This window comes from Globicephala melas, chromosome 8 (assembly GCF_963455315.2).
Source record: "Globicephala melas chromosome 8, mGloMel1.2, whole genome shotgun sequence".
NCBI lineage: Eukaryota > Metazoa > Chordata > Mammalia > Artiodactyla > Delphinidae > Globicephala > Globicephala melas.
In genome coordinates, this window is record NC_083321.1 from 105,407,181 (window position 1) to 105,429,868 (window position 22,688).

At 49.5% G+C, this 22,688-nt stretch overlaps 1 protein-coding gene across 8 annotated transcripts in view; it reads left to right on the top strand.

Annotated features, from left to right (window-relative positions):
* NTM (neurotrimin) overlaps positions 1-22,688 on the top strand; it is a 931,803-nt gene that overhangs the window by 656,274 nt on the left and 252,841 nt on the right. The gene's annotated exons all lie outside the window — the stretch shown is intronic.

A 22,688-nucleotide genomic window follows, 5' to 3' on the forward strand; every position in this document is an offset into this window, starting at 1 on the left:
TGCACAAAGTAATTGCACGCAACTAATTTGTGTTTGCAAACAGATCCCAAACTAACTATGTAAATAGGCAGATCTGCAAACAGAATATTAACCTGTGCATGTGCGCACATGCCCGGGCCGAGTGGAGGTGATTTTCTACCTGCACAGATGATGTCGTCAGGAAGAACTGGAGTCTGTCTGTGTCGTGGATTCCCTTCCTGGCTTGGGTTCCGCTGAATTCTTGGCCTGCGTTCGTGATCCCTGCATCGCTCTGTTCAAATGTAGTGACGGAGGGCAGTCTGAATTTGTTTTCACTAGGGAAAAAGGATTATTTCCATCAGTCTACCTTTCTTGACCTCCCTTGCTACCCTCATGCATTCTTTGGCCAGGGGTGCCCCCAGGATGCCCGTCTCTGGCTAAGGGTTTAATATGGAGTGAAGCTTTTTTCACTGTAAAGAGAGGAGTTGCTTCTCTGACCTGGCATTTGTTTTTGCCCCAAGGTCTGCATGGTCTTTTGAGTCAAACAGGGCTCTTTGAAATCAGGATCCACCTTGGGTGAGTTCCCTAAGTTCTCTGAGTCGGTTCCCCCATGTAAAAGGAGGAGTGTGGCGTTGGGACTTGCCTCCTAGGGCTGTTTGGAGGAGTGAGTGTATGTGCGTAGTGTTAGCACGGGATCAGGGGTCCCTCGGGGCCTGGTGCCACCTGCGCGTGGTCCTCCCTGGCTACCCCGGCACAACTTCCTGTGAGTCCTGTCAGCAGAATTAAGACTGATTTCGGGCAGGCTCCCAACGTGGGAAATCAGCTCCAGAGAAGGAAGCCCCTGGCATTAGCCGGGGTTCTCCAGGGAAACAGAGCCAGTAGGGTATATAGAGAAGCGGACATTTATTGTAGGAATCAGCTCTGGAGACCGTGGAGGCTGAGGGATGCTGTGATCTGCCGTCTGAGCGCTGGAGACCCAGAGGGTATGATTCAGTCCGAGTCTGAAGGCCTGAGAGCCAGGAGCTCCAGTTCTGCAGGGAGGAGAAGATGGACATTCCAGTTCCAGAAGAGAGAGGGAATTTGGCCCTTCCTCTGTCTTTTTGTTCTCTCCGGGCCCTCGCTGGATTGCACGATGCTGCCCACATTGGCGAGGGGTCTTCCTGGCTCCGAAACACCCCGACAGACGCACCCAGCAGTGACCCTTAACCAGCTCTCTGGGCCGCCCTCAGCCCAGTCAAGCCGACACGTAAAATGAGCCCCGAAAGGGGGGCCCTGCAGGGAGGTGGCAGCCGCCTGCCTCTCTCGTGTCCTCCATACCCTTTGCCGTGTCCAGCGCCTCCCCTCGTCCGGCGAGGAGCTCGTGGGCTCGTGGCAGCGCTCCTCCAGGCGAAGCCCTGTCCTTCACTTTTCTGACCTGCTCCTTGCTCTGTTCAAGACTTGCCCTGGCCCTGGGCGGTGGTTTTGAGGAGGGCGTGTGTGGGCACAGCGGCCAGGCAGGTCTGCGGGGCCCCTGCCCCGGCGGCTTCCCCTCTGTGGGTCTTCACTCCGACCTCACGTTCCCCAGCGCCGCCCCCCGTGGTGGCAGCGCAGTCTGCTCTCCACTCCCACTTACAGTCCGCATCCTTCTTTCCCGCCCTAGGTTTCTTTTCCCAGCCATCATCACCTCCTAATATTTTATGCTTTACTTATGTATTTTGTTTGCCGTCTGTTTCTCCTCACTTGCGTATAAGCTCCTCGAAACCAGGGTCTTTGTTTTGTTCATTAATGTTTGTCAAAGAGCTCTGTCTGGGCTTGACACCGGGAGGGCCCCTCATAAGTTTTCATCGCAGATGCACCAGCTATCCGGCCGTGGACACATCACTCAAGCACCCAGTTTCCTTAAAGTGTACAAGGAGGGTGATAACCATTCCCATGGTTGTTACAAGGACCAAATCAGTTAGTTTATGTGGAAGCACCTAACGCGGTTCCTGGCACATTTTAGGAACCCGTGTTAGTTTTGCCCTTCTGTTCATAAAATAAACAGCTGGAGTCTTCCACATCCAGTATTTAAAAAGAAGGGTTTCAGTTACATTTATCTATATTAGGATCTTCCTTTGTTTAGAATGCACACATCACCCTTGTATCTCTGTCGGGTTTGATCTTCGTTTTATGGTGTGTGTGCATAAAATGGTGGGGGCTTGTTTTTAGGGGAACCATTTTTTGTTTTGTTTTTGTTTTTCAATTTGTAGTTAAGGCAATAGAACTATGGGAGAATCAGGTGTGTAGCTGACGATGGGAATGTGGAAATGAAGGACATTCACAGACTCAGCCTGAAGTGCTGAGAGCAAAGGACGTTAGTTTGTCAGATCCCCTCAAATGGCTTCAGAATAACCTGAAGCCTATTTGGACAGTCGTGCATTTTATTTTTGTCTCTGGACCTTAACGTGCTGACTTGTGGGATTATTAAACCATCATTCCCCAAGATAGACGGCTGTCCCTCAGTGGGTGTGAATGTGCAATCACTAGCAAGCTCAAGGTTTAGGATTCTGGATTCTGAGCGTTAAATGGGAGCAGAAGAAGGAGCATGACTGGGGCCAGAAGCTGGGGCAAACACCCACCATGCTACTGAATCATTGGAAGGTTCTGAGCGATGGTGGAAAGACTGTGGGATTTGGAACCAGAAAACGCAGGGACCAATGCAGGCACAGCCATTTGTCAGCAGTAGGACTTTGGGAAACTCACTGGACCACTCTGAGACTCAATTTCCTCATCTGTAAAATGCGGAGAATATCTGTCAGGTCGTGAAGATCAAGTACGTTACATATGTAAGCAGAGAAATAAACTGTAAAACACTAACTATGGGTATGTTGTTTGACATTGGTCATCCTGAGTACTCAGTTTTCCAATTTTGGAAATGAGTACCGGGATTATTACCTAATTATTATAAGGACCTGCCTTTCTGTGGATCATGTGACGTCCATAGTTATGCAGAGTTTCAGTGCTGGTAAGTGGTTGGTCACTCACAATGACTGCTCTCTTATGCTACAAATGACAGATGAGCATCTTAGACTCTAGAACCAACATGAAGAATTCAGTTGGGTCAGAGCTTAGAGGGACTGCTTTCCTATATATCAGCAATGAGCAAGTGGAATTTGAAATTAAAAACATAATACTATGTACATAAATACCACCAAAATGACATACTTAGGTCTAAATCTATGTGGAAGACCTGTATGAGGGAAACTACAAAACTCTGATGAACAAAATCAAAGAAGAACTAAATAAATGGAGAGATAGTCCATGTCCAGGGATAGGAACACTCCGTGCTGTCAGGATGCCAGTTCTTCCTGACTAGATCCATAGATTCAATGCAATCCCAACCAAAATCCCAGAAAGTCGTTTTGTGGATGTTAACAGGCTGATTCTAGAGTTTATATGGGAAGGCAAAAGACCCAGAATAGCCAAAACAATCTAGAAAAAGAGCAAAGTTGGAGGACTGATGCCACCCAGCTTCAGGACTTACTGTGAAGCCTCAGCAATCAGGAGAGTGTGGTCCTGGCAGGAGAATGGGTCAATAGAACAGTGGAACAGACCTGAACTTACAGGATGTGTTCCATTTTGATCTTAGCTTCCAGTAGTCTGCGCCTCTTTCTTGTTCAGGCCTAAAGACCCAAGGCCTCTGAATTAGCTGAGGGGGAATAGGCGGGTTTCTACAATTACTATGGAACTGGAGATGCCCACGGGATGTTTACCCTTCCTGAGGGTCAATCCCTTCTCTGCACGAGCTCCAGGGGCTTTTTCTTCCCATTCAAGAGGAACAATTGGACCAAACAAACAAAAACTACATCCAGCCTCCATAGTGAAAGTGGCCGTGCTGCTCTTAACTTCCCTTATGTAACCGGCACCGTAGACTCTGCCTGGCATACAGTTCATGCTCAAAATAAATATTCTGAGCATCATTGCATTCCCTGAGCTTTGTCCTGCACTGGGCTAGGTACGTTATTTATGCCTCTGTTAACAAGAAGATGTGTGAAGAATCCTAGATTAAAGTGGAGGTGTTCTAGAGACAGGGGCTGCTGTTAGGATGCTAGAACACAGAAGTAGGATTCGGAAAGCCTTTTCCATTACTCTGTGGGCCATGGGAGATTTGACAGGGATGCCTGTCGGTGGTGTGCTGAGGAACCCTGTGTTCACTCTCATGTTCTTGCTACTGCTTGCTTTCTGGTTTATATTTCTTCAATTTCCTGCATGGCCACTAAGGATCTGGGCTCTGTTTTTAAGATTTGATATAACTCTTCCTCTTCCAAACCAAGTAGGTTCTGGTTAATGGGTTTGCCAAAAGCAAAAGGAACAAATCTTAACCACCTGTCACTTAACAAAGGACACATTTTTTTTTTTTTTTTTTTTTGAGGAGCATGGGCCTCTCACTGTTGTGGCCTCTCCCGTTGCGGAGCACAGGCTCCGGACGCGCAGGCTCAGCGGCCATGGCTCACGGGCCCAGCCGCTCTGCGGCACGTGGGATCTTCCCGGACCGGGGCACGAACCCGTGTCCCCTGCATCGGCAGGCGGACTCTCAACCACTGCGCCACCAGGGAAGCCCAAGGGCACATTTGAAGGTAAGAACCACGTGCGTCTCAACCAAGGTGGGGAGAGGATGCTTTTGGCAGACTGTCTAGGCCTTGCCAAGCACTGTCCCTATATCCTCCATTGCTGTTCAATTATTGATGCCCAGCTTGCAACCAAGCACGGGACTCAGGAGCATGGGTGGCCGTGCATGGAGCCACAGACCCTGATTCAGGCAGTTTCCACAGTTTGTTGATTTGGGTTCATTTATTGCTTCTATGAGATTGGAAAGTGGTCACCCATTATGGCCTTTGGCTCTACTGCTGGGTCAGTTCAAACACGTGATTCAATTATTCTCCCCGGGGCTTCCCTGGTGGCACAGTGGTCGAGAGTCCGCCTGCCGATGTAGGGGACGTGGGTTCATGCCCCAGTCCGGGAAGATCCCACGTGCCGCGGAGCGGCTGGGCCCGTGAGCCATGGCCTCTGAGGCTGCACGTCCGGAGCCTGTGCTCCGCAACGGGAGAGGCCACAACAGTGAGAGGCCCGCGTACCGCAAAAAAAAAAAAAAAAAAAATTCTCCCCGTAGCTGGGTGGCAGGGAAAAACCAGTCACAGCATCAGATATTCAGAGAAAGCTGGGATTTCTCTTGTCCTAGCAGCCTCAGCTGGTGTCTATAGGGAGAGGAGAGAGTTCAGATTGAAGAATGATGCAAAGATAAAAAGTGCTGGTCTAGTGAGCTATCACCTGGCCAACATCATTGTCCTAGAATCATTCCCCTGGTTAAAGAAGGTCCAATCTTATTAGGCTAAGTGGCAGTGCTGCCGTCCTACTACCTTAGAAAGTGTGTGTGTGTGTGTGTGTGTGTGTGTGTGTGTGCACGCGCGCGTGCGATGGCATTTGAAACGGGTCACCTGTGATGCGGCTGGGCTGTGGCTTACCATCTCTCATAATCTCAGCCCACAGGCAGCGCTCTGGGGATAATAACTTTGCCTACGTGACTCTCTCTTTCAAGAACATATAAGGCCTTTGCATGTTGGGATTTAAGTGACTGCTACAGTACGTGGACATCAGGCCAGACAGGATACTTTGTGTTGCAGAGATGGGAAACCTGGGGCCAAAGCAGTATACCTCGTAGAAATCAGTAAGTGGTTCGGTTTGGGAGAGAGGCTGCCTCCCCTGAGTATTTTCATTCCATAGAAGCTCTTCTGTGCATCTTCTCATGGATCAAAACACTTTCTTCTTTCCGTGTCCCTGAGGGGGCCCACAGCTGTGCGAGAAGGTGAACAGTACAGGACAGAAGGGCTGGGAAAGGAGAGAGAGCCAGGCTGTGTTGCCTACTGTCATGGGTGTTTCCTGGGGCTCTAGATGAATCAGTCTCCATAACTGGGTTCTAGGCGGTGCTGGTCCTGTAATGAGGTCCTACCGCATCGCTGTCTCTGCTCCCTGATTGTGTCTCCGTGGAGCCGGCCTAGAGGGGGGCTGTGGTGAGATGGGGGAAGAGGCACTTTTCATGTTGTAGGGACAGCTTTGAGTTGCTTGTTAGGTTGTTTGTGGTCCTGTGATGAGCAGGTTCACATCTCTGCAGGCACGAAAGGGTTAAGTGCTGGCACTGGGTGAGGGGCTGCAGATACGAAGAAGGTGGAGTGAAAGGTAATGCTGACAGAGTTGCTGGGAAGGAAAAGAAATGGAGAAGGATGTCGGAGAGACAGGAGGGGACCGGGTGGGAGTCATGGGCTAGCCCTCACGGATGCAATGGCAGTTAGACGATGCTCTTTAAGACTGATAACACTTCTTTTTTCGGTTTATAGTTCTGCACCTAGAGATATCTGAAGTTCTTTTTCTGGTGCATTTCCTTACATTTAGCTTCTTTTACAAACATAATATTACGATTTTCTGTGTGAACGGTTGTTGTTCAGACACATGATTTCAGTGGCCATTTAATATCCTATTCTATGGCTAGTCCGCCATTTCCTTGAATACAACTCAACAAGAAAGGCATGGAGGGTACTTAACTCCCAAGTTTGAGTGCTGCTAGGTCAGAGCTGGGGTTTCCTCAGGCCACGTTGCTCAGTGTGGGTCCGTGGCAGTGGGGTTGAGGTCTTCTGTTCTGGGGTCTTCTCTAGCCCTGCGGTGCAGTGGGCAGCCCTGCACCTTAGTGTCCCTAGGTCACCAGCTCACTTTCTTTGACTCGCTGGAAGAGTTGAGCCCTTTTTATCTGAGGCCCTGCTGAACTTCCACTGTCTCTGGACCAGTGGGTCCCCAGCAGTGTTTGGATGGGAAATAAAAAGGTGAGAGGATACCGCTGTCCTGGTTCTGTACGGCTTGTTATGTAGGTAAGAAAAGTAGTTGCTTATATAAGTTAAGAAACTGAAATGGAATTTTATCTGTGCAGCTGTCTGTCTTTCCCACTGGGCTGTAACCATCCTTACTGCATGACCTTGGGCTAATCAACATACTTAACCCTCATTTTCCATAAAATGGAGATAAAAATAGTGTCTACTTCACAGTATGGTTTGGGGGATTAAATGAGATAAATAAGATCCTGTGCGTGAGTGCTTAACCCAGAGCTGGCATCCAGTAAGTGCCCAAGAAATGGTGACAATCTTTGTCATTTTTGTTATCATTCTGACCTTTTCTACAGCAGAGATTGTATAGTATTTATCTTTGTCGGAAAAATTCAATAAAGTGTTTGCTAAATTGAACTAACTGTTCTGAGTAAAAATAAATAAATAAGAAAAAGAAAAAAAAATCTATTCCTATGTAACAGCGCAGCACTTCCACTGGCCAATGAGAAAACATACGTCCTTACTGCTGTGAGCTATTATATTCTCTGAATAAACAGAAGCCTTTCATATGACCTAATGATTAATGACTTCGGCAAAGAAATTTTAATACCGTTCATAAAAAACTACGCAGCAAGCTTTGCCCACCTTTTCTGACAGTGTCAGCCTTTCACCTGTTCTCCTGGGGACAACAGGTTGCCAGGAACATGCTGAGTACAGAACGTAGATCATTCCCAGATGCTGCTTCCTGTGTTCTCTGTGTCTTCCTGATCAGCACGTGGGATGGAGACCAGGCTCTCCTTAGAGAGAAGAGTTTGTGGCATGTGTTTGTGGCATGAAGGGGAGAGGGCAGCTAAGGGCTCACTCTGTCTGTCTGTCTACCTACAATCTATCATCTATCCATCCACTTATCCATCCATTTATCCATCCACTTATCCATCCATTTATCCATTCATTTATCCATCCATTTATCCATCCATTTATCCATCCATCCATCCATCCATCCATCCATCCGTCCGTCCGTCCGTCCGTCCGTCCGTCCATCCATCCATCCATCCATCCATCCATCCGTCCATCCATCCATCTAGTATCCTTTAATCTCCTTTGCTAAGTCCAGTCTTCTATGCTCTTATAAATTGGGATCTGAAATGGACATCGGTCATTCGCGGAAGAATGAACACAATTCTGCCACTGAATGCTCAGGAAGGGTCTTTATCCAATTACCTAAATAATCTTTCAGTGTTGAGGCCAAATTTCACCCGGCACATCCAGGCCAGCCTGATGCTAATTCCTGGATGTCCCTTATGCATAATTGTCTCCATGCCTTTAAACAGCAGTGTCTCCACCTCAGATGTCATCTTCCTGTTCTTTCCAAGGCTTGGTCTCAAACCCTCTTGTTCATTTTGGAGCAACAATTCCAAATTTCCAAAACCAGAATTCTCAGACTTCAAAACTAGGGCAGTCTGCCAGAACCTCGCCATCACTGAAATTCCTGAGAAGATACGGCTTCCCTAGCCTCAGCTAGCTCCGTTCCTGACCCCGTGGACCTGCTGGACGGTACACATACTCAGGCAGACTCATGTCTTTGACAGACTTCCCGTCCCTCGGACCCCACTCTCTTCTTATGTCACTGTTCTGAGGCCAAGAGAGGAAAACTCTGTCCTTCCCAGTGAACTACACCTCAGAGTGGTCTTGAGGACTCCATCCCACCCTTGACCCATATGAGAGCTCCCTCGAGGTCAAAGTTGAGTGGACCAACTGCGTGCTGTCTCGAGTGTGTGATTGGGCTGCCTTGAAGCCCCGACTCCCTCGTTCCTCGTGCTGGCCGAGCTTTTCATTTGTATTTAGTTCATATTATTTCGTCTCAGCTGTGTGCACCTGTGTGTGTGCACCTTGATTTATGCTCACACCTGCTCTTCTCAGCTATACTTGAACTTTTAGGAGGAAGAAGCCATTCCTTCTTTATCTCCCTTTTGGATGAGCACAGTCTCGGGGTGAACCTGAGGGTTTCAAACACACTGCTGCCTGATGAATCCACAGGCCTCCTCTCTTCTGCCGAGTCTGAAGGCATGCTCGTGGAGCAGCAATGCCCCCCTCCACATGGCTGCACCCCTCACCCCTCCATCCAGCTCCAAGCAGAGCCCAGGGGCCTCTGTGGAAGACCAGATTAACTTCCGTGCTCTATAAGGATCTCTGGGTCCACACCATGCAGAACCCGGGAACAGGTGCACCATTCTTTGGTGCTGGGAATGGAGGGGCCAGTGTTGCCTATTGGGGTGAAAAGCAGGACCACTGAAGCTTGTGAAACTTTGCTTGCTTTCACTCTGGAAACAGGAAGAGAACAGGCTCTTCTCACCCATCAGAGGGGAAGGAGTTCTTTGTTCCTTGTCATGATTCCAGAGTCCCTCTGAAGCTGGGTGTGAGGAAGCAGTGTGGTAGATGCTTGTGGGTGGTGGAGCCCAGGTGGCAGTGACAATGGCTCATGGACCCAGGAGTCAAGAAACCCAGCAGAAGTCATTTTGGTCTCAGAAATAGCATCCTGACATTCTCAAATAGATAAACAGAGAAACCAAAGCAAACCAAACAACAACAATGACAACAACACAGAGAACTAACAAAAACTGTGGTCTCCACAACCGAAGAGCTACAGCTGTTAAAAACACATGACAGCCACCGGCTTTTGCTTGGGGCCGGGGGCGGGGAGAGGCATCCGAAGAGTCAGCCCATGTCCTATAGGACACTCCATGTAACTAACCCAGGAGAGAAGGACTTCTGTATTATGGCTCAAGATTTCTGTTTTTCTTTTGTTGTTAATTATGAGCCCAAAAGAAAGGCAATGCAGTTTTTCAGATATGACCAGGTCACAGCAAGTGCAGTGGGAGGAAAATATAATTGGAGAATGATGTGCCTTCCTGACTTTGGGGTTACACACTTCACATACCTACTGACAAGAAGCAAACGAACAAAAACAACTGAGACGTAGCTGACAAAAAGGAGAAGAATCAGAGCACAAAGTATGTCTGAAAAAAAATTTGCAAGTGACCCCTGGAGGAAGACATCAGCAGATGGCCCTGGATTAGAGACCATATGGGGTCACGTGGGCAGGGGGCATTTCCGAGGAGAAAGGGGAGTGAAAGTTTTCCCCTTCACCTGCCACCACTGTTGGGACTGGCTATGTGTGAGAAGGTTCCCTGGGTCCTTTTATCCAGACAAGCTCCTGCCTGGAAGCAGAGCTGAGCTGGAGCAGGGATGGAGGTTGCAAAGAAGAAGAGGCAGGAGGCGATGTTTCCAGTGAACAGAGGACCGATCCCCCCTGAAACATTGCTTCTGAAGTCAGTAAAGGCTCTCCTGCAGCCACCGTTGGTGGGAGGAGTGTGCCCTTCTCCTGCAGACTTGCTGGTTGTCAGCACCGCTGCAGACGTGCGTTCCATCACGGTCGCCTGGGACCGGGTTTTACTTCCGTCGGTCGTGGTACGGCTGGTGAGGCTCACTTGGGAAGTGGGCACAGCGAGGGGTTCGGCTGGCGGGCGGTGGGGAAACTGGAGGGACGTGCATTTCCGTTTAGCTCAGTCGGGAAGGCAGCCTTTAAAGCTCTTGTGTGTTTGACGCACCTGCCACTTGCTGGAGGAAGAGCCGCCAGCTTAGGGGAAATCTGACACCCTTTTCTGAGTTTCCGCGTCTCTTTCAGTGCGCTGTCCAGCGGGGCTCCCAGGATCCCCAGACTCATCACCAGGTTATTTGAGAGATGCAGGCTCTTCCTCCCAGCCTTCCCACTGACCTTTTCTGAATTTCTGGGTTCGGCTGCCCCAAAGGCCATCAGAAATTTGCTCAGTGGCATTCACCTAGCTGAGGCCACTGGCAGTGTGACACGTTTGGGTGATTTAGGGTTTAGAGAAAAAACACTGGCAGGAGCATGGGGAGGGCAGCGAGGCTGGCGGGGGTGCACAGGCATCCTTTACTGCAATGCTGTGTGAAGCTCGAAGGCCAGCTGGTTGGCTGGTAAGTATCCAGCCAGGAGCAAGCAGCGGGAGACCCACTGTCCACATCGGGGCTGTTAGAGAGAAATGTAGAGCGTGGGGCTGAAGGCAGCAGGGCTCCAAGAGCTGCCTGCTTTTGCCCTGTCCTCCTGGAGCAGCAGAACATTCCACAGTTTGTCCTCACGGCCAGCATGGACAAGGCCAGCTCTTCAAGAGGTGTTCTGCTCCAGAGATTCCCGACGTAGATTCATAGGAGACAAAGAAGGTGCGGGGGTGGGCGGGAGAGGGGCCTGGCAGTTCTGTCCCTGGAGGCGATGCTGTCATTTATCCTTTCTTTGTATACCAGACACTGTGTGTGTGGGCAGAGCAATAGTGAAACTGCCCCACCTTCGGGGATGTTATTCTCAAGTGAGGAGAAGACGGACATGAGTACAACATTACACAAATAATTGCTTACAGTTGAGAGCTGGGCTTCAAGGGAAGTGTGTGCAGTGGGAGGGCTTACGGGCACCAAAGCCTAGACTGCAGAGGCCAGAAGCTCCACGAAGAAGAGCCATTTCATCAGGCACTGCAAGAATGGAGAGGGGGTGGTTAGGCAAAGGGGAGGGTACAGCATCACCACGGAGCAAAACGTCCTGAGGCCAGAGCAGCTGAGCACACGTACCTGAAAGGCTCCTTTGACTCAAGGGTAGAGCACAGGGGGCTGCAAGGGCTGTGGGAGGACTCTTCCCTTTTGTCTTTATGTGTCTGTTCCTGCTGTTTCTCTTTTCATATTCACATGGGTTTCCTCCCCACGGATAGGTAAGCAACTTATACTGCCTGGTCCCCGTTCTGCATCACTGTGCCTGACTGGTATTTGGAACTCTGTGAATAGGACTTAATGGAGTCAGAGCCAAGCTCTGTGTCGGGAAGGATGTCTTGGTGCTGGCTGGTTGTTTAACTTTGACAAGAGAGGCGTCTTGATTCCTGGTTAAGGGGTTGCCCTCTGGAGTCATATATGTGTCAGTTCAAATCCTAACCCTGTGACTACTAAGTCTTAGTCTCAGACGTAGAAAAATACGGATGATACCTACCTTTATTCATCTGCAAAGAATAATGATGATTATAATGACACTTTTATGCCAGGCACAGTTTTGAGTGTTTCACAGATATTAACTCATTCAGTCCTTAGACCGACGCGGTAAGGAAGGTACTATTATTATTATTTCCATTTTACAGATGAGTAAACCGAGGCCCTGGGGAGTTATTACACAGCGAACGTGGGTCAGGGCCAGAGTTAGGGATCCATGGACTCTGGATCCTGAATCTGCATCCTCAACTACCAAGTGTTCTTATATATTCAGTCTGTGTGGGGTCTGGAGTTGCGGGTAATGCTGTATCCAGAGTGACCAGAAGGGAAGGAAGTGAGGCAGCCACAATCAGCCGACCTCCCGTCTTACCCCTCTGTCTATTGTTCTTGGGTCTAAGGTTATCATTTGTCTGTGATGTTGGTGTCTTGTGTCCCTGGGGTGAGGGTGGAGGGACCAGGGCGGAAGGAACAGAGCCCCTGGTGGAGGGTGCTGACGGGCTGCAGGCAGGACGGGCACAGGGCTCCAGGCGTCCCACTCTCCGCCGAGCATCCTCACGGGAAGAGTCCCCGCTAAGCCCCGGCCACCCGCATTGTTCCCCCGGCCACTCCATCTACCGTCTTGATTCAGAAGGCGGGGGGCAAAGCCATGTAAAAGCTTTCTCAAGTGCTGAGTCTATTTCAGAAATGATTGTTGGGCATTCAGGGATGCGGGCAGCTTATTGCACTGTGATCCCTGCAGACTGGATGCAGTGCTGTGGAAGCTGGTGGAGTGATGCACTGACCTCGCTGGTGGGGTCCCCGGGTGATGGCTCCCAGTGGCCGGGTGCCCATCTCCCGGGCTGCAGAGAGGTTGGGGGCAAGAGGATCAATTAAATTGGTGTGGGAGATTTCACCTTGAAAATGTGAAAAAAAAACAGGCTTTGTTTGTAGAAGTTGATGTAATTATTAAAGAAAAAATAAAAATATTGGCATGCTAAGAAAATATCCAACTGGTTTAGAAAAAATGTTTTCTAAATCCTCAACAGACATTTATCCAGAGGAGGAATAATCACTAAGCCAAATTTGCTCTTAATCCTTAATCCACAAAGCTATGATCCCCTCCTTCACCCAGTGAGAGCTGGCACGAATGCTAATCGGAACCCTCCCCCTTCCCTCCCTCCTCCCTTCCCCCCTCCCCTCCCCCCTCCCCTCCTTACTCTTGGATACCAGCCTCCTCTCTAAGTTTGGGCGTCCTGACTTGTTTTCCCCCTTGGAGACTTGTGTTTGAATGTGCACCCCACCACTCTCTTTGGCATTTGTAGTGTAAATGGTACTTTATCGGGTGAAAATGTGAATCTTGTCAACAGCCCCCAGCTCTGCCAGGCTTATCAGGGAACCAGAGAGGGAGAGCGAGATTCAGAGAGATGTACCTAGTCTGGCTCATTCCGGAAGAGTGATAGATAGTACCATTTCCAGGCAAGAGTGACAGGAAATCTGACGGACAGGAATTAAGGCGCCAAATGGAAAAGTCAATCGCTTATTCACTCCAGGTTTCAGATTTGAAGGAAATGTTATTTGATTTCGAGGCTCCCTCCTTCCCCTCTTTCTACAAGGCAGAAGAAGCGCAGAATTAATTCTCTCTCTTTACAATCTTATTTTCCGGGCTCAGTGAGTCTGCATGTGTAAATTCTCATGTAAACTTGTACTAATGTTTTGCAAATGTGTATTTCTCAACCACGTTAGGTATTTCAAAGCCTTACGTAAGTAAAAGGAGGGATCTGTGATTCCTCTTCTCAGGATGTCTCTTGTCACCTCCAAGATCGACCCAAAGCAAGAGCGAAGTAATAAAAATTAAAATGATAACAGTACTGCTTTTGTAACGTTATCTGTCTTATTTGTACAGCATTTGATAGTTTTCTATGGTACTTGCATTGCATGTGATGGAAATCATTAATGGCAATGGTGTATCGGTTGCAACAAAAACACTTATCAGATAAGCACTGGGCATGCGTGATTTAAGTTGATGCTTGCACTGGCCCTGGGACGGAATCGCTGCCATGTTCCTCGTTTACAAATGGAGAAGCTTACTTGAGAGGCTGCTCTCGTCCCCAAGATCCCCCACCCACTAAGTGGTGGAGACGAGATTTGGTCCATGGCATAGTGCCGCCAGAGCCTGACCCCTTAAAAGGTTCGCTCTCCCGATGCTCAAAATGGGGACAGGACACAAAAATGAAGGACAGATCCAGGCGTTAGATCCATGTCTTGCTAACTCTTAGGGTGGCTCTTCTTACCCTGACAAGGCCAAGGATAAAGGTAATCTAGTCACCAAAACAAAGGAATTCCAGTAGGGTGGGCACCTTCCAGTCCCCCTCTCAGTGCGACAGCAGAGGGTTCTGGGATTCTGGACCAATCTATAGATGTTCAGTTGGGATGTGGGGAGGGAGGGGGCGTTCGTGAGGGCCGGAGGCTGACCTTCTAAGTGTGAAATACCATGAAACAAACAAAGAAGAAATACTCTCTCCTCCCCGACCCCAGCCTTCCAGATAAAATTCTTGCAAAATTAAGCAAACACTTGCCTTAAAACCTCAAACGGAGGATTTGTCGTCTCTAAAGCTGCCCAGGTGTTCCCTAAAACAGAATGCACTTACTACATGTTCTTTCTTTTCCTCGGGCTGGTTACCCTAATTGGGTCTCCTCCAGAGGCAGCAGTCACCTCCTCACCAGAGTAGCTGCACTCAATCTTGGGGTCTATTTACAGTAGCAATGATAGGGTTACCAAACAAAATTCAACCAAGAAATAAAATTTTAAAAAAACAAAATAAGGTAAACTAGTGCCCCTTGGCCTCCTGCTCTGCAGCGGGCCTGGATTTGATGCATAGCTGTCTGCACTCCATAGAAGATTCAGGATCATCACCTTACAGTCGCGACTCCTTTCTTCTTTAAGCAAATCTGTAAATTTAGTTACAAAGCCAGTTGTCTGCACCGCCTATGGGTGAAAATGGGTGATTCCAGCTTAGAGCCGTAGTCACTGAAAACAGCCAAATGATACTGAGCACACGTCGACGTGAAATCCTTTCTCTGAAGATCTCAGGGCAGCTTTGTGTTGATCATGTCGTGTGTACTGGAGCATCCCTCCAAGATGGGAAGGTGAAACTGGTCGTGTGCACGTTAAGGCAATGGATGGAGGCGGCTAGTCTGCGATGCGCCAGAGGGATGCCAGCGTGTCTTTGATTGTGCTGGTGACTGCGGACCGGTCAGGTGTAGACTATTCCACCCGGACCCGCGGTGCAGTGGGCTGAGTTGGAAGCGGCCGGCGGCGGGGGTGGGGTGGGGGGCACTCCAGCTTAGGACCCACTGGAGACTGAGGGCCGTCACCAGTCTCCCTTGAGTGGAATAAATAAATCTCTTCAGGGAGCCCTGGTGACTCTTCTAAAGTTAGTCCTTTAAGGAGAGGTTTGTGTAGTTTAGAAGAAACTTAGCTAAATAATTCTGCCCTTCCTGCTGGGACGGCTTTCAGGACCGCGATGCTAGAGGAGGTGAGTAGCAGAGGCAGGTGTTCCTGACAAGGGCTTCAAAGGGCTTGCGCCAGGCCTGTGGTACACGGTGTGGGGTGGACCTGGGCAGCCTCAAGAACTCAGAGGGTATCTTTTTTTTTTTTTTTTTTTTTTGGCGATACGCGGGCCTCACTGCTGTGGCCTCTCCCGTTGCGGAGCACAGGCTCAGTGGCCATGGCTCACGGGCCCAGCTGCTCCGCGGCACGTGGGATCTTCCCAGACCGGGGCACGAACCCGTGTCCCCTGCATCGGCAGGCGGACTCTCAACCACTGCGCCACCAGGGAAGCCCACAGAGGGTATCTTTGAAGGTTCTCTGCCCACGGCGGGAGATGCTCCTTTAGGGAACGTAGCTTCTGCGGACATTTAGGGATTCGGTTCTCTGCTGGCAAGGCAGACAGAACAGTGGTTGTCAGGAGGTGAAATCCACACCATATGAAAGTGTTGTCTGTGTGGATCTGGCTTGGTTGGTTTCACGGCAGTCCTCTAAAAGCCCCGCCCATGTCCTTGCATATCCAGTGATGCGCATACACGGTAATGAGTAAGGTACCACTTAGGGCACATTATCCCCTCATTCGACCTCCACGGCATGTCACCATCACCCCCATTTAGGAGGTAAGGAGGTCAAGGCTTTTAGACATCCAATAACTAACCCAAGGTCACATAGCAAAAAGTCACTGACTGCAGAGGACGGGACATAGCCACTATGTCAGGTCTTTTCTTATTAATGTATTTAGAAAGAAATTTAAATCTCCCATCGATTGGCTCATAGGCCTCAGACTGTGTCTAAAAATAAGTGTCCTTTGGTCAATAACCAGCGTCGCATGTGGTTAGCTCCCTGGGTTCAACTCTGGATCCCTCACTCACTAGCTGTGTGACCTCGATCAAGTCATTTAACCTCTCTGTGCCTCATAGGACCCTCGTGAAGGTTGAATGAGTGAGTTTTTGTAAAACACTTAAAACAGTGTTATTTGACATTACGAAGGTTGGAGAAAAGCTGGCAGGACCAGCGGATGAAATCAGAGAGGGTCCAAGTTCCCTGCTGAGCTACAGAATGGAGTGTGTCCTGTGCAAAGGATGAGACAAGGTGGGCATGGAGGTGGGATCAGGTATGGCTGTGTCTTTGACTGTCAATTTCCATCCTCAGTCTTCTCACTTGAACACCTTTTATTGACACTAAATTTGTTTTCAGGTAATGAAAGCAGATGTTCCGTTTATGCCCTCACCCTGCTCACCTCCAAGTCTCATCTCAAAGACACCTTCTTTCCCCCAGGGCTGCGTCTGAGCACAGGGGAGCCGTGTGTCTGGGGCCGAGGCTGGCACGGGGAGAACTCGTTTGTGGAGAGCCATAGCCTGGGAGGGGTTAACGTGTTTTCTGGGCATCCTCAAATAGTAGGGGCCCATCAGATAAACAAACACACTGACTCACAAGTGAATAGAAAATGTTTATTAGAGTGGAAGAAAAACAGCTTTTTGGCACTGCTGGTGCGGTGGTATCCGGAGCAGCAGCTGCAGCCTGGGATGGCAGGCTGGCAGGGGGAAGGAAAGTCCACGTGTACCTTCCAAGTGCCCCACATCAGGAGTGGATATTTCCAAGCAAAGAGGAAGAGTGTGTGTGTGTGTGTGTGTGTGTGTGTGTGTGTGTGTGTGTGTGAGAGAGAGAGAGAGAGAGAGAGAGGTGCAGAGGGACAGTGACAGAGGCACAGCAGGGTGGCACAGAGGTAACAAGGCAGTAGCAGGTGGACATAAGACCCGGGCGGATCTGGGTTTGAATCCCATCTCTTCCAGCCAGGAACCGGGTGGCCTTGGCTCTGTTACTTGACCTCTCTGAATCTTTGCTTCTTTACCTGCACGATCCCAGTCGTAATCCATCCTTGGCACTCTTGTATCTCAGCATCCCAGCACAGGACCTGAAACACAGAAGGTGCTCAGTACATGCTGGTCCTCACTGTAATTGTGTGCTAGGTCTTCCAAGAAGGCCACAGGAGCAGGAGGTCTTCCATGCTGAGCACAAGGGCAGCTGTGCTTTCAGAATGGGAAGAAGGAATGCGAGAGGTGCATGGCAGCGAGAAATCTGAGAGCATATTTTAGTTATGAATCCACCCTTGCCGGGGGTGGAGAAATATGACACACTTCTCTTTTATAATTAAAAATTTAAATATTGATTTTTATTTTATTCAACAAATAGAAAACATGACCAAACTATACCCTTGTCAGCAACTTTGCAATTTAAAAGGGAGGGAGAGGAGAGGGAAGAAGAGAGAGGTGATAGCAGTGGGATGAGAAGGAGTCCTGGACTGCAATCCAAGGTTCCTACGCATTCTCCCACCCAGACCCCAAAGGAGCAGCTCAGTTTTCTAACTTGATGAATTTTCAATGTAGGATTTCATTGACAGAGAACATTCTACTAAAAAGCAATCGTGATAGTCGCTGTTGTACACTGTTTGGTATCTGTTCTTCCCCACGGAAGTGTAAGGAGCTCCACAAAGCCTGGATCAACAGTGCATATGGAAGGCAAGCTAACACAGAGGATGGGCTAGTGAATGCATGAGTAAAGGACGGGAGGACCACAAGGGTGGAGGGGGGGAGAGGAGAAGCAGACGTTCCTGGACGTAGGGAATGTCCTGTCCTTGAACAGTGAGAGTAATCTCATTCTTGACCTGCTTTTCTCATTATTGGATAAGTCAGTGTGGTCTGTCATTTCTTCATTGGATGGGCCCCGATCTCATTGCTAGCCAAGTTCTTACACCGAGACAGGGGATCCTCCACCTTTGCATGCTCACCTTTTGCCCTGAAACTAAGTTGCCAGCCAGCAACATAGTATCAGAAGTGTTTAGTATCAGAAGTGTCAGCCTGCTTTGTCAGTGTAGCAGTTTGTACAGTTGTTTGGGTATTTTATCACGTTCTTCCTTCACCAAAAAATGGAAGTGCCGATGCTGGTGATAAGAAGCTTGGGTTTCATACACGCAACACGATGGAGGGGAAGATGGAAGCCGTTAAGCGGGCACAGAAAGCAGGTGCTTGGCCGCCATCCCATGCTAATCACGCTTGAGCTGACTCTGTGTGTTCAGTTGTGAAGGAAAAGAACAAGGAAAGAAAACACACACAGCGCAGTGCGTGTTGTCAAAGATTAAGCCTAAAATAAACGGTGCCTTTGGGGATCGTGTGGTCTTTTTTTAGGTTTCTGGGAAGGCAGACCTAACTTCAGTGTCTCTTGCTCCCACACGTGTGTTTAGCTGTGTCCTGTGGCCATGCACGCACCTCTCGCCTGTCCCCCGTCCCCTTTCCCTGCCCCAACGAACGATTTCTGTGTCCTGATATCACAGTCATCCCTTATCGTGTCACCCCTTTACCATAAAGCTCCGCAGGTTTCCTACTTCATGGACTGGACTAAGCTATGTGTTTTATTATCAAGAATTTTAGTAATGTCTTCTCAGTTGTCCAGTTTTTAGGAAAACATTCCTGAAAAAAAAAAAAAAAGCGCCTGCCATTTCTTCTACTTCTCTCAACATGAAATCTCCACTGTTTGCTGCCCTGTCTCCAGATACCGCCTCCTCCTCTCCTCACTCCTTCTAGATCCTGCTAGGGCTTCATGTTTCCCCTTAAACATGTTCTTCTTCTGGATCACCTCTGGCGGGGGTATGCTTCTGACACTGATTTTCATACAGGGCCACCGTGCCTATAGAGTAGATCCTTAATAGACAGTTTAATTGAATTTTTAAAAAAATTTTATTGGAGTATAGTTGATTTACAGTGTTGTGTTAGTTTCAGGTGTGCAGCAAAGCAAGTCAGTTATACATATACGTGTATCCACTCTTTTTTAGATTCTCTTCCATATAGGTCATTATAGAGTATTGAGTAGACTTCCCTGTGCTACACAGTAGGTCCTTACGAGTCATCTACTTTTTAAAATCAATTAATTCATTAATTAATTTTTGGCTGCATTGGGTCGTTGCTGCACGTGGGCTTTCTCTAGTTGTGGTGAGCGGGGGCTACTCTTTGTTGCGGTGCATGGGCTTCTCATTGTGGTGGCTTCTCTTTTTGCCAAGCATGGGTTCTAGGCGTGCAGGCTTCAGTAGTTGTGGCACATGGGCTCAGTAGTTGTGGCTCGCAGGCTCTAGAGCGCAGGCTCAGTAGTTGTGGTGCCCAGGCTTAGTTGCTCTGCAGCATGTGGGATCTTCCCGGACCAGGGCTCGAACCTGTCTCCCCTGTATTGGCAGGCGGATTCTTAGCCACTGCGCCACCAGTGAAGTCCAGTTTCTCTTTTATATATAATAGTGTGTATACGTCAGTCCCAATCTCCCAATTTATCCCTCCCCCCATTTCCCCCCTGGTAACCATAAGATTGTTTTCTACTTCTGTGACTCTATTTATGTTTTGTAAATAAGTTCATTTGTACCATTTTTTAAGATTCCACATATAAGCAATATCAGACGATATTTGTCCTTCTCTGTCTGACTTACTTCACTCACTTTAAAGTATGCCTAGGATCCCCATGTGAACTGTTTGGTGATTCTTGAATGAACACTTATCTTTGTAACAGTGGACAGCCATTACCCCTGCTGGCATGTGACCCTGTGCGTCCTTTGTGAGGAGGTGGGACGAGTGCCCCTCGTGGGATGTGCACGGAATTCAGTGGGAGTGGGGGAGGATGGGCAGTGCCCCTAGGCCTCGTGTGGTTGGTCTCTGACCCTCCCAAAATCACCAGCGTCGGGAGTTCCGCCCTGCGTGCGGGACCTGATCTCCATACTTGCTCCTCTAGCAGTGAGTAAGACACGCCTGGCCTTGCGGCTTGATACAGATCCGTCAGTCTGGGTGCTCCCACTATGGTGGGGTAAGTAACGCCGCTCTGCTTCAGACCTTCTGCAGACCTCCTCCCCCTCTTGCCAGGAGCACTTGCCCACACAGACCCCGGTCTGTAGCCTCCCTCCGTGGTGTCTGCTTCGCTCTGCTTTATATCATTTAGGGATTATTCAGGTTCTCGTGGGTTTTGTCTGGGGCAGCGGGTTTGGACAGGCAGGGAAGACTGTAGTAAGCCACGTAAAACTAGGAGTTACCTCCTTCTCTGGGTCTGAGACATGCTACTTCCCAGAACATCATCAAAACAGGGCTTCACTGCCTAGGACCTGGGTCACATTCTTTGGCCCCTGTCACCAGTCACATAGATGCCATCAGTGCACCTCAAGTGAAAGAGGCAGTGTGCACGGTGATGCTTGCTCTCTGCGGGATGAGATCAAGCCAGCATTCCGCACAGTTCACGCAATAGGTGTCGTGAGAATGGAGTGAGGGGAAAATTAAGTGTGCTGGGGGTGTGAGGAACACAAACTCTTCTTTAGGACGCCTTTCACAAAAGTTTTAAACTGATCGTTCCTAGGTTAATGATGTAAGATGTATAATACAGATAACCTACAGATGATAACATACACGTGTGTGGAATGCACCTTTCTCCCAAGCTAGTGTTTTTCCTGCCTCCTTCCATTCCTGCCTGGATGGACCATCGACATTCGTCCTCATAGTCAGTGTGCTCCAGAATCAGGCCCTTGATCTCCAACTTCCATGTATCTGTCCAGTTGACTTCTGCCCAGTTCTGGCTTCTTCTGCGACACGGGCTGGCTTGACCTGTTGGGACATGGGCCTGGCTACACAGAGCTTCCAGATGCTCTGCTGCCCGTGGCCAGCCCTCCTCACGGCTGCCTCTGAGACTCAGCATTTGAGGCCTTGAGAGCCGGGCCTTCGCGAAGCAGGAGGGAGACACTGGAGCAGGCTTTGCTGGCTTTGGGGGCGCAGTAGACTGAACTGTGCCCCTCCAAATTCATATGTTGAAGCCCCAGTTGGGCTAAGCCCCCAGCGTGACTGTATTTAGAGACAGCACTTCGAAGAGGTGATTCAGGGTGAAAGGGGTCATGAGGGTGGGTTCTGATGTGGTAGGATCGTTGACCTTTTAAGAAGAGGAAGAGAGAGAGATTTTTCTCCACCTGGATATGCTGAGGAAAGGCCCTGTGAGGTCACGGAGAGAAGAGGATTCTCCCCAGAACTGACCATCCTGGTGCCTGAGCTCAGAAGGCTGAGAAAATACATTTCTGTTCCACCTGGTCTGTGATATTTGTTGTGCAGCCTGAGCCGGCCAGGACGGGTGCTTACCCTTCTTGGAGGCACAGAGTGGGGAGCAGGGGTGTGATCAGGTGAGGCTCGCTTTACATCTTACGGTAGAAGTGGAGACACTCAGGGCAGACATATCTGACTCTCCCAGCAACTTGGTGGCCCCAACTGGACTAGAATTCGGGTCTCGTGGCTACTAGCCCCTGAGCTGGCGAGCCAGACCTCAGCTCCCAAGCCAATGTCCACAAAAACAAAGCCTCCGCACGTGCCCTAGGGCAGATGCTCTGGGACTGGTTCCCATGGGAATTGGTGTCTGAGCCCTTGGAGTCTCTGCATGAGCGCCTCCTCAGCCTGAGGGTCTGGGTTATTTCCTGTTCGTGCCAAGGGTCCCCACCTTCTTACCCCCTTCCCTCCGCAGGCTTCCCAGCTCCCTTTCTGGGCTGGACCCAAGGCTGCACATTTCCTCGCGGGCTCTATTCCTTGCTGGGTGCTCAGGAACCCGTCTGGCAGTGCTGCCATCTGGATGCATCTGTTTTCCAGGTCAGAGTCTCCTCCAGATGCCCATAAGCGTCCACTATCCCCAGACGGGAGCCTCCTAGCACCTCCAGGCCTCCTCTCAACGGCCCGGAGCTCCAGGACTATGGCTGCAGGGGACGGCTCCCCGCTCCACGAGACGCAGCCCGCTGCTGGTTCGGGGGCAGGGCTGCCCGTCCAGGCTAAAACCCAGTCCTTCCACTTCTCAGGACCCCACCTTGGCTTTAGCGTCTCCCTGAAGATGCGGCACATCCCGCAGCTCAGGCTGCTGCCCATCCTGGTGTTCTCCTGTGTTCTTACGCACCTGAGTGTCTAATGACAAGGTCCCTCCTTGTTGGGGTCTGGCGATGAGCTGTGTGTGAGGTTTGGTATATCCGGTGCATTCAGAGCTGATGGCCTAAGAAAGCACAGACAAGGGAGACTTTGACTTCCTAGTTCCTGCTTCCCTAAGTGAGTCTAGCCTAGAGTGAGAGCTTCCTAAATTTTAAATGCTGATGTGCCGGGGGTGAAGGTGGTGTTCACGTTTAATGGGACAGGGCATTAAAATAAAGTAAGATATTTGAACTTCTGTCCTTCACTCATGTAAGGTGGGGAGGGAGAGCTTTTGGCCACTGATAAACCAGTAAATTTACTAAAGTAAATGCAGAAATGTGGAGCAACGCAGAAAACATTTCAGCCCGTCACATGGGTGGTGGA